Genomic DNA, 13,644 nt, shown 5'->3' with positions numbered 1-13,644 from the left:
ATTTGTTTGCAGGGCAGCATGGAGAAACAGACATAGAGAATAGACTTACAGACATGGGGAGAGGTGGAGAAGGCAATGGCACCCCACTCCAGTACTCTTGCCTGGAAAATTCCATGGACGGAGGAGCCTGGTAGGCTGCAGTCCATGAGGTTGCTAAGAGTTGGGCACGACTGAGCGACTTCACTGTCACTTTTCACTTTCATGCATTGGAGAAAGAAATGGCAACCCACTCCAGTGTTCTTGCCTGGAGAATCCCAGGGACGGGGGAGCCTGGTGGGCTGCCGTCTATGGGGTCTTACAGAGTCGGACACGACTGAAGTGACTTAGCGGCAGACTTAGCAGCATGGGGAGAGGGGAGGGGAGGGTGAGATTATGGAAAGAGTAACATGGAAACTTACATTACCATATGTAAAACAGATAGCCGAAGGGAATTTGCTGTATGGCTCAGGAAACTCAAACGGGCTCTGTATCAACCTAGAGGGGTGGGATGGGGAGGGAGATGGGAGGGGGTTTCAAAAGGGAGGGGACAAATGTATACCTATGGCTGATTCATGTTGAGGTTTGACAGAAAACAACAAAATTCTGTAAAGCAATTATTCAATAAAAAAATAAATCCTTGTCAGATAATTCTAACATCTGATTCATCTTGGTAGTGATGTCGGTTGTCTTTTCTCACTCTAGTTGTGATTCTATGGTTCTTGGTATGATGGGTGATTTTTCATTGTATTCTGGACATTTGGCTACTATGTTAGGAGACAATTTAAATCTTTTATTTTAGTGGACAATGTTTAGTTTTAGCACACAATTCCTAACCTACTTTTGCAGGCTGCGGTTTCAATGACAATTTACTTTTCAGAGCCTCTGTGGTGCAATTTTGTTCGGCTTGGTTAACATGGTGCTGACCGTGCCCTCACTGGTACCTGCTGGTGCTGCCTGAGGGAGCAGAAGGTGCTTCACCAGGCTGGGCTGCCCCATGTCTCTAGGTGGAGGAGGTGAGTCTCTAGTCTTTAAAAACAGCACATCTTACCTGGCTTTGCTTACTCTGGTGGCAAGTCCCCCACCCCTTGCCAGTGCTGTATGCCTGGTATATCTTTTGGGGAGAGGGGAATCCTTAAGATCACAAGGACAAAAGGCTTCCTGAGCCAGACTGCTTGTTGCAATAGCATTTCCCCTTGATGGTGCCCTGTTTGCACAGTATCTTTTCATGGGCTAGGGGAGTCTCTGGCCTGGTGGGAAAGGAAAGCACTTCTCCTGATTGCTTATTGTCAGTGGGGCTCCCTGTGACATTTCCTTGCTGGAGTTGCCATGCTCACTTGTCATTGTCAGCAGGACTCCCATTCAATCCAGAGGAGCCTACCTGAGCAACCATCTGTTGCTAGGTTGGGAGCTGGGAAATGCTGGGCCTGTGTTGCCTTCTGTTGGGTGGTAAGTCATAAGGCTACCACGGTGTTCCTCCAGTCCTGGAATTTCCAGCCACTCTGCCTTCCTCTTTACCTCTTTCAGAATTCTTTGGTTGCCTCTTGAATTATTTCTAGGATTCATAATTATACTCAGCTGAGAGGAATAGGGAGCAGTGAGTCTATGCCATCTTGTCCAGACTGAAAGTAGAAGTCCAATTTCACGTTGGTTTCTGCTGCTGCTTCTCCTAGGAATGATGCTGGCTTTCATCTGCCACCCTTCTCTTGGTAAAGAGATGTTCAGGAGGCTTTGCTTTGGGTAATATAACAAGTTCTCAATTCAAGAGGCTTTTTTCTGTTTATGTCTGTGGTCTGCTTGTTTTTTAGAAGAAAGGCTGGCAGAGACCAGCCCTGAAACAGCAACTGTGTTACCATGGGGAAACACTCTTGATTGGAGGCTGAGTCAGCGGTGGATCTGTCTGGCCTATATGACACTCCAGTGGACCTGTACTCACAGATCATATTTTGAGGAGTCAGAACAACCAAAATTTGGCATTACTATTTCCAGACAGGATGTAGGCAGAAAATCAGAAAATAAGATTTTAAAATATTCCCCTTTCTCTGCAGCAAACCAGTGTGCAGTGTACTCTGTGCAGCACTGACCTTCAAGGAAAACAAGAGGCCACTGGAGAAGACTGCCTGTCCCAGTATGCTGAATCGTGATCCCCCCGAGATGCCCACGTCCTAATCATTGGGATCTGTGAAGATGTTACCTTACATGGATTTTGCAGGTGTGATTAAGTTAAGGATTTAAGATGGGGACATTATCCTGGATTATCCACGTAGGCCTAATCTATTTACAGAGTCCACAGAAGGGAGAAACAGCAAGGTTAGAATTAGAGAAGGCAATGTGAAGCAGGGGTCAGACACCGAGAGAGAGGTTTGAAGATGCTAGGTGCTGGCTTTGAAGATGGAGGAAGGGGCCATGAGCCAAGGAATGCCCGTGGCTTCTGGAAGCTGAGAAATGGATGATTTTAGACTTTTGATCTCCAGAAGTGTAAGATAATAAATTTATGTTGTTTTAAGCCATGAAGTTTGTGGTAATTTATTATAGTAGCAAGAGGAAGTAATACACTGACGGAGGGCAAGAAAGGGTCATGATGGGGGTGGAAGGTCAGAGAGTACTGTAGAGTAGTAGGAACATGGCTGCTGTTTAAATGTTTGCTGCATAAGTTTCATGTTTAAAACTCCAGTCTGAGAGGAGACTGATTCAAAGTCTAGACCACGGCTGAAAATTAGAACTTTTTATGATGCTGGGAAGGTTGTGTATCTGGACTCTCCAATACAATAGCCATTATTAGGCACATGTGACTACTGAGAACCTGAAATGTGGCTAGGGCTAATGAGGAAATGAATTTTTAATCTGATTTACTTAATTAACTTACATTTAAATTTCAAAAGTTTCATGTAGCTAATGGCTGCTTGTATTGGACTAAGCAGGTCTCTACCATTAAAAAGAGTTTGGATAAGGTAAATACAAACTTATTCGTTCAATTCTTCAATGCAAGAAAACTAGCTTGCCAAAAACAGCTTGTATCAAATTAAAGAAGCACCAACACTTCTCTGGAGATCAGATTTCTCATAACCTCTGCCATAATACAAGCACAAACCTAGAAGAGGAAAAATCATCTAAACAGCCTGTCAAACTGCTATCATAAAATCTATGAACTTCACAGGAGATATATGAGGTCAGCCCTTGGTGAAACATCTGTACATTAGAAGAACCTAGAATACACTGGTCTCGGCCTCTGACACCAAAAAGAGTAAAGCTGGAAACTAAACAAGATAGAATTTCAAAAGCACAGAAATCTGGGACCCATTTAATAGGGAAAGACATATTACTACATGCCTCAGAGGTCCAGGGCAAAAGCAGATGGTCATAATGGCCACTCTGAGTCACAAAGCAAGGTTATATTATGTTCTGAGCCATCTGTTTAAGAAGGCAAACAGTGAATGATGCAATTGAAAAAAGAAAGAAAACCTCAACAAAGAAAATGGGTAAATGCAAAATAAAACAAAAAACTATGTTTCCAGTGTCATGCAAAACCCCTACTTTTTTTCTTAAACTTTTAATTTTGTACTGGAGTATAGCTGATTAACAACATTGTGATAGTTTCCGGTGAGTGCCAAAGGGACTCAGCCATACATATACATGTATCCATTCTCTTCCAAACCCCTCTCCCATCCAGGCTGCCACATAATACTGAGCAGAGTCCCATGTGCTATACAGTCAGTCCTTGCTGGTTATCCATTTTGAGTACAGCAGTGTGTACATGTCCATCCCAAACTCTCTAACTATCCCCCCTCTTTCTCCTAGTAACCATACGTTCATTCTCTGTCTGTGAGTCTCTAATTTTGTAGGTTTATTTGTATCATTGTTTTTTAGATTCCATGTATAAGTGATATCATATAATTTCTGTGTCTGACTTACTTCACTCTGTATGGCAATTTCTAGGTCCATCCATGTTGTTGAAAATGGCATTTGTTGTGTTCTTTTTTATGGCTGAATACTATTCCACCACCGCCCGCCACACCCCCCCCCACATCTTCTTAATCCATTCCCCCATTGATGGACATTTAGGTTGCTTCCATGTTTGGCTATTGTCAACAGTGTTGCAATGAACATGGGCAGAACCCCTACTTTTAAGGTACCGACCACTGTGCTATGTCACCCATTCCAGCTCTTTGTCACTGTGGCTGTCACCATCATGATATGCACCAGGGTTGGTAACTCACTTCAAGCATTCTCTCACCATTACCACAATACCATTCTCACCTTATCCTTCTGCTTTAATAACTTCCAAATCTGCATCAATGCAATCAGCCACCACTGCTCTTTCTGTGTCCATGCTGCTGAGCCCTGGGGGAGGAAAGAGCACAGTGGTACAGGACAGGATCATCTTGAAAAGGATGGTCTCTGTGGAATATTACATGGTGGTTATATATGCAAGAAATCTATAAGTGCTGATATGGACAAATATTCAAGGCACCTTAAATTAAAAAGCAAGTGATATCACACCCTGAGTATGGCAATCATCGAAAAGACAGATAACAAATGTCGGTGAAGATATGGAGAACCTGCAGTCCTCTTGGGTTGCTGGTGGGAATGTAAAATGGTGCAGCCACTTTGAAAATGTGTGGCAGTTTCTCAAAATTTCAAACATAGAGATACTGTATGATCCAGTGTTAGGGAAATTAAATGAACATTCTTATATAGGCTTCAGAGACAAAGCAGAGCAGGCCTCTGACCTTGCTTTTAACCTGCCTGGACACTGCCCTGACTGGGAGTGACTGCCTGCTATGAGTGCAAGACTTGCAGCACCACAGATAAGATGGGGGAGGCATCTTAAGATTGTTGAGAACCTGGAGTGGGGGCCTGGCCTACCAAGCCCCAGGCTTAGCAGTTCAGTTCAGTTCAGTTGCTCAGCCGTGTCCAACTCTTTGTGACCCCATGGACTGCAGAATGCCAGGCTTCCCTGTCCATCACCAACTCCCACAGCTTACTCAAACTCATGCCCATGGAATCGGTGACGCCATCCAACCATCTCATCCTCTGTTGCCCACTTCTCCTCCTGCCTTCAATCTTTCCCAGCATCAGGGTCTCTTCCAGTGAGTCAGTTCTTCACATCAGGTGGCCAAAGTATTGAAGTTTCAGCTTCAGCATCAGTCCTTCCAATGAATATTCAGGACTGATTTCCTTTAGGATTGACTGCTTGGATCTCCTTGCAGTCCAAGGGACTCTCAAGAGTCTTCTCCAACACCACAGTTCAAAAGCATCAATTCTTCAGCACTCAGCTTTCTTTATAGAAATGTTGCTACAGGCTTAGGAACATTCCAAGTTTTACAAGACAAAACAAACAGCATTAACAGGAAACTAGGCTTGCAATTTGGTCACAGATTGATAATGATATCAGTTTGCATCCATCCTAGGACTATAAGTGGGAACCCTGAACTACAATCTTTGACGTCTCACCCACGGAGTGGACACACTGCCTGGGACTCTTTTCCCAACTGGGACTCCAGATGTGCTGTGACACAGGACTTTAAGTCTGGATGTTGATCAAAATCCAGTGTTGTGATGTATTCTCCGCTCTTTCTAGTTCTCTTTTCTTTTAATGCTAGTATGTTGAAAGTAAGCTAGATAATTCTCTAATAAATATCTGTATTACTTATTTGTATATGACGAGTGGCTTATTTTGTTAACAACTCCTTTGAACCTGAGACAAAAGTTAAAACTTTCAGCAAAACACCAGCGATTCCACTGCTTGGTATATATTCAAGAGATATGAAAATAAACATCCACACAAAAACTTGTACTTGATTGTTCATAACAGTATTATTCATGACAGCTAGCAATACGTGAACCGTGAACTTCCAGATGCTCAAGCTGGTTTTAGAAAAGGCAGAGGAACCAGAGGTCAAATTACCAACATCCGCTGGATCATCAAAAAGCAAGAGAGTTCCAGAAAAACATCTATTTCTGCTTTATTGACTATGCCAAAGCCTTTGACTGTGTGGATCACAACAAACTGTGGAAAATTCTGAAAGAGATGGGAATACCAGACCACCTGATCTGCCTCTTGAGAAATCTGTATGCAGGTCAGGAAGCAACAGTTAGAACTGGACATGGAACAACAGACTGGTTCCAAATAGGAAAAGGAGTACGTCAAGGCTGTATATTGTCACCCTGCTTATTTAACTTCTATGCAGAGTACATCATGAGAAACACTGGGCTGGAAGAAGCACAAGCTGGAATCAAGACTGTTGGGAGAAATATCAATAACCTCAGATATGCAGATGACACCACCCTTATGGCAGAAAGTGAAGAGGAGCTAAAAAGCCTCTTGATGAAAGTGAAAGAGGAGAGTGAAAAAGTTGGCTTAAAGCTCAACATTCAGAAAACAAAGATCATGGCATCTGGTCCCATCACTTCATGGGAAATAGATGGGGAAATGGTGGAAACAATGTCAGAATTTATTTTGACGGGCTCCAAAATCACTGCATATGGTGATTTCAGCCAATAAGTTAAAAGACGCTTACTCCTCAGAAGGAAAGTTATGACCAACCTAGATAGCATATTAAAAAGCAGAGATATTACTTTGCCAACAAATTTCCATCTAGTCAAGGCTATGGTTTTTCCAGTGATCATGTATGGATGTGAGAGTTGGACTGTGAAGAAAGCTGAGCGCCAAAGAATTGAGGGTTTTGAACTGTGGTGTTGGAAAAGACTCTTGAGAGTCCCTTGAACTGCAAGGAGATCCAACCAGTCCATCCTAAAGGAGATTAGTCCTGGGTGTTCTTTGGAAGGACTGATGCTAAAGCTGAAACTCCAATACTTTGGCCACGAAGAGTTGACTCATTGGAAAAGACTCTGATGCTGGGAGGGATTGGGGGCAGGAGGAGAAGGGGATGACAGAGGATGAGATGGCTGGATGGCATCACTGACTTGATGGACATGAGTTTGGGTGAACTCCGGGAGTTGGTGATGGACAGGGAGGCCTGGCGTGCTGCAATTAATGGGGTCGCAAAGAATCGGACACGATTGAGCGACTGAACTGAACTGAACTGAAAATGTGGAAACAACCCAGTGTCCACTAACTGATGAACTGATTAAAAAAAATGTGGTGTACATGTACAATGGAACGTTATTCAGCAGTAAAAAGAATGAAGCTCTGATTCATGCTATAACATAGATAAGGCTCGAAAACATGTGCTAAGAGAAATAGGCCCGTCACAAAAGACCATGGATTACATGCTTCCATTTATAGGCAAGTCCAAAATAGGCTAATCTATAGAGACGGAAAGGAGATTAGTGGTGTCTTCGGGCTGTGGGTGGGCATTGGGGATAAGTGAGTAACAGATAAAGGGCTCAGGGTTTCGTTTTGAGGTGATGAACATGTTCCAAAAACTGACTATGAAGGTGGTTGTATATATCCATGAATATACTAAAGACCACTGAATTGTACAGTTTTAATGTCTGAATTGTATGGTGTGTGAAGTACAGCTCAATTCAATAAAGCTGTTATTTTTTTTAAAAAGCAAGTGCTAGAATAATGCATGTACTATGAGTTCATTTACATAAAACCCCAAACTACATATGCATGCAATATAAACATTTCTGAATGTATGTAAATATATAGAAGATGATTTGGAAGGCTCCCCACCCATCTGTTAGCATTGGTTACTTCTGGAGAGGGAAGCAGGACTGCCTTCTGTACTCTCACACTTTCTGGCTTCTCCTCCTACCACCCTAGTTGTTCCTTCAAGTTGCTTTTGTAAGCATCCCTTCCTCTGCACATCTCTTTAGAATCTCATTTTACTCTTCAGGCTCTCCTTGAAGTGATCCTAAGATCACACATTTCCCACAGCTTCAACTTCCATCCATATCCCGACCCATTCATTCAGCAAATATTCATTGAGCACCTACCAGGTACTGTACGAGTAACTTTGATCCTTCCTTTCCCTCACCTCCCATCCTTCACCCAGCAAATTCCACCGGTCCCCTCTCCAATAAACATACAGTAAGACCCCTACCTATGAATGAATTCCATTCCAAGAATACATTCATAAGTCCAGTTTGTTCCTAAGTCCATTTGTTGGACTAAGAGGAACGAATTCTTTCAAAGGCAACTTGAAGGAACAACCAGAGTGTCTGACCCTTAGGTTTTTCACTGAAGTAAATAGACAGACGGTGGGTGCCACTGAGACTGGAAGACAAGGGGAGGAACAAGCGAGTTCTGGATATATTAAATTTGAGATGTGTGTGAGTCATCCCACTGGAGATCCTAAGTAGATGGCTGGTTATAGAAGTCTAGATAGACCTCAGTGAAGTGGTCAGGGCTAGAGATGGAAGTTTAGAAACTGAACTTATCAATATAGATATAGTATTTAAAGCCCTGGGAATAAATAACCTAGGAAGAAAGTGGAGAATGAGAAAAAAAGGGGCCTGATGCAGAGTTCTAATGTCTCCCATATTTGTATGTCCAGTGCTAACCTCCTTCTTCCATGAGTTCCAAATGCCTTACATAAACCTGATATGGCCCCAAATGATTCCATCGACTTCCTCTTCAAAACTGGTCCTCCTTCTGTATTCATCAGTCAGTTCAATCTCTAGTACTATTCCCCACCTTTCCATCCCCATGACAGTTACTTTAGGTCATCAACCTCATCATCTTATGCCTGGATGACTACAGTAGTTTCTTAGCTTGGCATCTCTGCCTCTAGTATTTCCCCCCAACTGATGCCAGTAGGGTCCTTCTAAAATGCCCAATCATGGTATTTCCCTACTTAAAACCTTTTGATGATTTTCCATTGTTCAAGATAAAGTACAAATTCTTAAACCTAATGTATAAGGTCTTTTAGGATTTGTTTCCTGCTGACCTTTTCAACCTTATCTTCCATTTACTCCCTCTCCCTTACATCCTAGGCATACCAATTGATCAACTGCCTTTAGTTCTCTGGACACATCATTCTTATTTATTTCTTTTTTTCATTCGTATTTATTTCTACAAACATGTACCTACCTGCAATGCACCCCACCACTAACTGTTCTCCAGCTCTATGAAAAGTTTTCAGATTGCCCTCTAAGCCAACTTGAATCTCTTCTTTCTTGATGTCCCCTCAGTATCCTAAGCATGCTTCCATCTTTATTGTCTGTATTTTATTATATTTCTATGTCCATGTAGCTTTCTCCCTCTACTAGCCGATAACCTTAAGCAGTGATGGTTACTTGTTTTACCAGCACTTAATATGGTGCCGAGCATATAGTTAATTACATCAGCCAATATTTATCAAGTGCTTATTATTCAGTTCAGTTCAGTCAGTCACGTCCGACTCTTTGTGACCCCTTGAATCACAGCACGCCAGGCCTCCCTGTCCATCACCAACTCCCAGAGTTCACCCAAACTCATGTCCATTGAGTCGGTGATGCCATCCAACCATCTTATCCTCTGTTGTCCCCTTCTCCTCCTGCCCCCAATCCCTCCCAGCATCAGGATCTTTTCCAATGAGTCAACTCTTCGCATGAGGTGGCCAAAGTATTGGAGTTTCAGCCTCAGCATCAGTCCTTCCAATGAACAGCCAGGACTGGTCTCCTTTAGGATGGACTGGTTGGATCTCCTTGCAGTCCAAGGGACTCTCAAGAGTCTTCTCCAGCACCACAGTTCAAAAGTATCAATTCTTCAGCACTCAGCTTTCTTCACAGTTTATTATTAGTGCTAAGTAATTTGATAAGTGCTTTACACGCACTGATTCATTTAATCTTTAAAAAAATTTTATTGGAGTATAGTTGATTTACAATAATGTGTTAGTTTCAGGTGTATAGCAAGTCAATCAGTTATACATAGATATACATCCACTCTTTTTTAGATTCTTTTCCCATTAGGCCACTACGGAGTATTGTGTAGATTCTTATTAGTTATCTATTTTATATACAGTAGTGTATGGGGCTTCCCAGGTGGCTCAGTGATAAAGAATCAGTCTGCCAATGCAGGAGTCTTGAGTTCGATCCCTAGGTCAGGAAGATCCCCTGGAGAAGGAAATGGCAACCCACTCCAGTATTCTTGCCTGGAGAATCCCATGGAGATTTCAAAAGGAGCCTCACGGGGTCACAAAAGAGTCAGACATGACTGAGTGAATGAACACACACATACGCCACCCCAGTTCCCCGCTGGTAACCATAATTTTCTACATCTGTGACTCTATTTGTTTTGCAAATAAGTTCATTTATACCACTTTTTTAGATTCCATGTATACGTATTGTCATATGATATTTGTCTCTCTCTGACTTCATCCAGTATGACAATCTCTAGGTCCATCCATGTTGCTGCAAATGGCATTATTTCACTTTTTATGGTAGAGCAATATTCCATTGTATGATTCATTTAATATGTACAACAACCCTGTGAGGCAGGTACTATTACTATGCTCAACTGAGAAGTAGGAAATAGACACGGAGAGGTTAAGTAACTTTGTCCAAGTCACACAGTTAGTAAGACATGGATACAAGCCCAGTCAGTCTAGCTCCAATGTCTGTGCTTGTAATCACTAGTCTCTCAGAAAATAAATGCCTGTTCAATGAATGGAAAATTGGGAACGTGGGACATGTGATTTTTTTTTCATGTTATTATTTTGACCTTGACAGTTTCATCTTTTCTTTCATTAAAAAATCTCATTTCATTCAGAGCTCAGACTCAATAAAGCTACAAAATCAAATAACAGATCCTGTGCTGTGGAGCTCAAGGGAGCCAATAAGGGCAAATGTCATCATCCTCACACCTCCAGGCACTTAGCAAGTCAGGCTGATTTACTGATGTTCAATGACTAGGGCCAAAGCACAGAAAAATAAGATAGGTCTAAACATCATTACATCTTAACATCAAAACATCCTGACAGTAACCATTTAGTGAGCACGTCACAGATATCAGGCACTTTGCTGAGAGTTTTACATGAATTACCTCATTCAGTCTTTCCAACAGCCTTCTGTGGTTTCTGCACTGCTAGACTCTCCATCTTACAGATGAGAAAATAGGCTCAAAGAGGTTGGGTAACTTCTGCAAGGTTACAAAGGCAGTAAATGGCAAACCAGGATTTATGCCAGGGCTGTCGGCTGTAGTCAGTACTTTACAGCTCTGCAGTGGACTGCCCCATTTGCCTGAGTCAACTGTGACTCTAGGGCTGTGATGCCCCACTGGACAAACACTAACCACATGCAGCTAGGTCAATTTATGTATTTATTTTTTAAATTTTATTGAGGTACAATTTATTTACAATATTGTGTTAACTTCTGCTGTACAGCAAAGGGAGTCATTTATACATACATTATATATATACATACACACACACGCATACGTATACACACATTCTTTTTCATATTCTTTTCTAGCATGGTTTATCACAGGACATTGAATATAGTTCCCTGTGCTCTACAGTGGGACCTTTCTGTTTATCCATCCTGTACGTAATAGTTTGTATTTGCTAATCCCAAACTCCCAATCCTTCTCCCCCCGACTCCCTTGCCCCTTTGGTGAGCAGAAATTTGCTTTCTATGTCCGTGGGTCTATTTTGTAAATAAGTTCATTTGTGTCATATTTTAGATTTCACATATATTTTGGGGCTCCAAAATCACTGCAGATGGTGACTGCGGCCAGGAAATTAAAAGACGCTTACTCCTTGGAAGAAAAGTTATGACCAACCTAGACAGCATATGCAAAAGCAGAGACATTACTTTGCCGACTAAGGTCCGTCTAGTCAAGGCTATGGTTTTTCCTGTGGTCACGTATGGATGTGAGAGTTGGACTGTGAAGAAGGCTGAGCGCCAAAGAATTGATGCTTTTGAACTGTGGTGTTGGAGAAGACTCTTGCAAGTCCATTGGACTGCAAGGAGATCCAACCAGTCCATTCTGAAGGAGATCAGCCCTGGGATTTCTTTGGAAGGAATGATGCATAAGCTGAAACTCCAGTACTTTGGCCACCTCATTGGAAAAGACTCTGAGGCTGGGAGGGATTGGGGGCAAGAGGAGAAGGGGACGACAGAGGATGAGATGGCTGGATGGCATCACTGACTCAATGGATGTGAGTTTGAGTGAATTCTGGGAGTTGGTGATGGACAAGGAGGCCTGGCGTGCTGCGATTCATGGGGTCGCAAAGAGTTGGACACGACTGAGCGACTGAACTGAACTGAACTGATAAGTGGTATCATGGTATTTGTCTTCACAATTTACTTCACTTAGTGTAATAATCTTCTGATGCGTTCAACAGCTGCATATGACATTATTTCCTTCTTTTTATGGTTGAGTAATATTCCACTGTAAATATACACCAAATCTTTATCCATTCCTCTGTCAATGGACATTTAGGTTTATTCCCATGTCTTGGCTTTTGTGAATAGTGCTACTACAAATATAAGAGTGCATGTTATCTTTTCAGATTAGAGTTTTGTCTGGATATATTCCCAGGAGTGAGATTGCTGGATCAGATGGTAATTCTATTTTTAGTCTTCTGAGGAACTGCCATACTGTTTTCCATAGTGGCCATACTAACCTATACTTTCATCAACAGTGTAGGAGGGTTAGCTTTTCTTTATACCCTCTCCAACATTTATTAGACTTTTTAATGATGGCCATTCTGACTGGTGTGAGGTGACACCTCACTGTAGTTTCGATTTGCATTTCCCTAATAATTAGTGATGATGAGCATCTTTTCATGTAGGTCAATTTAATTAAAATTAACCACAACTAAAAATTCAGTTCCTCAGTCACACCAGCCACTTTTTATGTGCTCAAAAGCCACATGTGGCTATTGACCACCATATTAGAGAGCACAAAGAAACACTGCCCTCATCACAGAAGATCTCCTAGGTCAGTAAGGCACCAAAGTGTGCTGCCTATGACAAGATAGGCTCTGCAAGCTTCTTCCAAGTGTTGTGTCCTTCTCTCTACCCTGCCAATCTGGCTCTTCTCACTTCAGAGTCTTGAGGAAACTCTGAGGTATCCTTTAAGGTAATAACTTTCATTATCATCCCTTCCATCATTCACCTCTTCAGTAACATCACCCTTTCTATCCAATGCCCACAGTTCATCCCAGTTGCCCCCTCCCCTCTCCAGTCATGGAGAGACAGAGATCCTGTTGTTATTCATTCTCATTTTGCCTCCAATCAACCCAGATGGTTGGGTGGGGGGACAGACACTTCACAGCCACAACTAGGAAAGGTCCCCCAAAAGCAGAGATCCCCAACTGTTGTCTGCAACTATGCCCTGTTTCCTCACCTGCTGCTGGCTCAGCTCTCCGAGGGGAGGGCTCACCCCACCCCTGGCCCAGCTGGCTGCCGAGGTGCAGGAACCTGTGGCTACCATGACTCTAATATGATTTTGGAGCTGGTGAAAAAGACCTGTAATCTTTTTCAAACCACATGTTACCCAATGTCAATGACATCTGATAGGATGCTAGAAGACAGGCTGGTTGTATATAATCTGCTATGCACACAGGGACAAGTTGGGAAGAAAGGAGACAAACCAGCCAGGAATAGAGGAGCTAAATAAGATCCATTTGATTATCTACAGTCATGGAGAATAGACATGGCAGCTTATTAAAGCCCCTTGATAATCCCAAAGGCACTCTGGAATTCATTATATGACGTAGCCCCACCCTACCTCTGAACCCCAGCAGACTTATCCACCTAATTGATTTT

At 42.4% G+C, this 13,644-nt stretch overlaps 1 long non-coding RNA gene across 1 annotated transcript in view; it reads right to left on the bottom strand.

Moving 5' to 3' along the window:
- LOC120881443 overlaps positions 1 to 13,644 on the bottom strand; it is a 29,791-nt gene that overhangs the window by 13,211 nt on the left and 2,936 nt on the right. Inside the window, exon 2 of the long non-coding RNA XR_005725309.1 lies at positions 4,234 to 4,317. This is a non-coding gene — a long non-coding RNA (uncharacterized LOC120881443). The remainder of the gene's footprint in view (positions 1 to 4,233; positions 4,318 to 13,644) is intronic.

This window comes from Oryx dammah, unplaced genomic scaffold (assembly GCF_014754425.2).
Source record: "Oryx dammah isolate SB20612 unplaced genomic scaffold, SCBI_Odam_1.1 HiC_scaffold_23, whole genome shotgun sequence".
In the NCBI taxonomy this organism is placed as follows: Eukaryota; Metazoa; Chordata; class Mammalia; order Artiodactyla; family Bovidae; genus Oryx; species Oryx dammah.
This window is presented reverse-complemented; position numbering and strand designations above follow the sequence as displayed.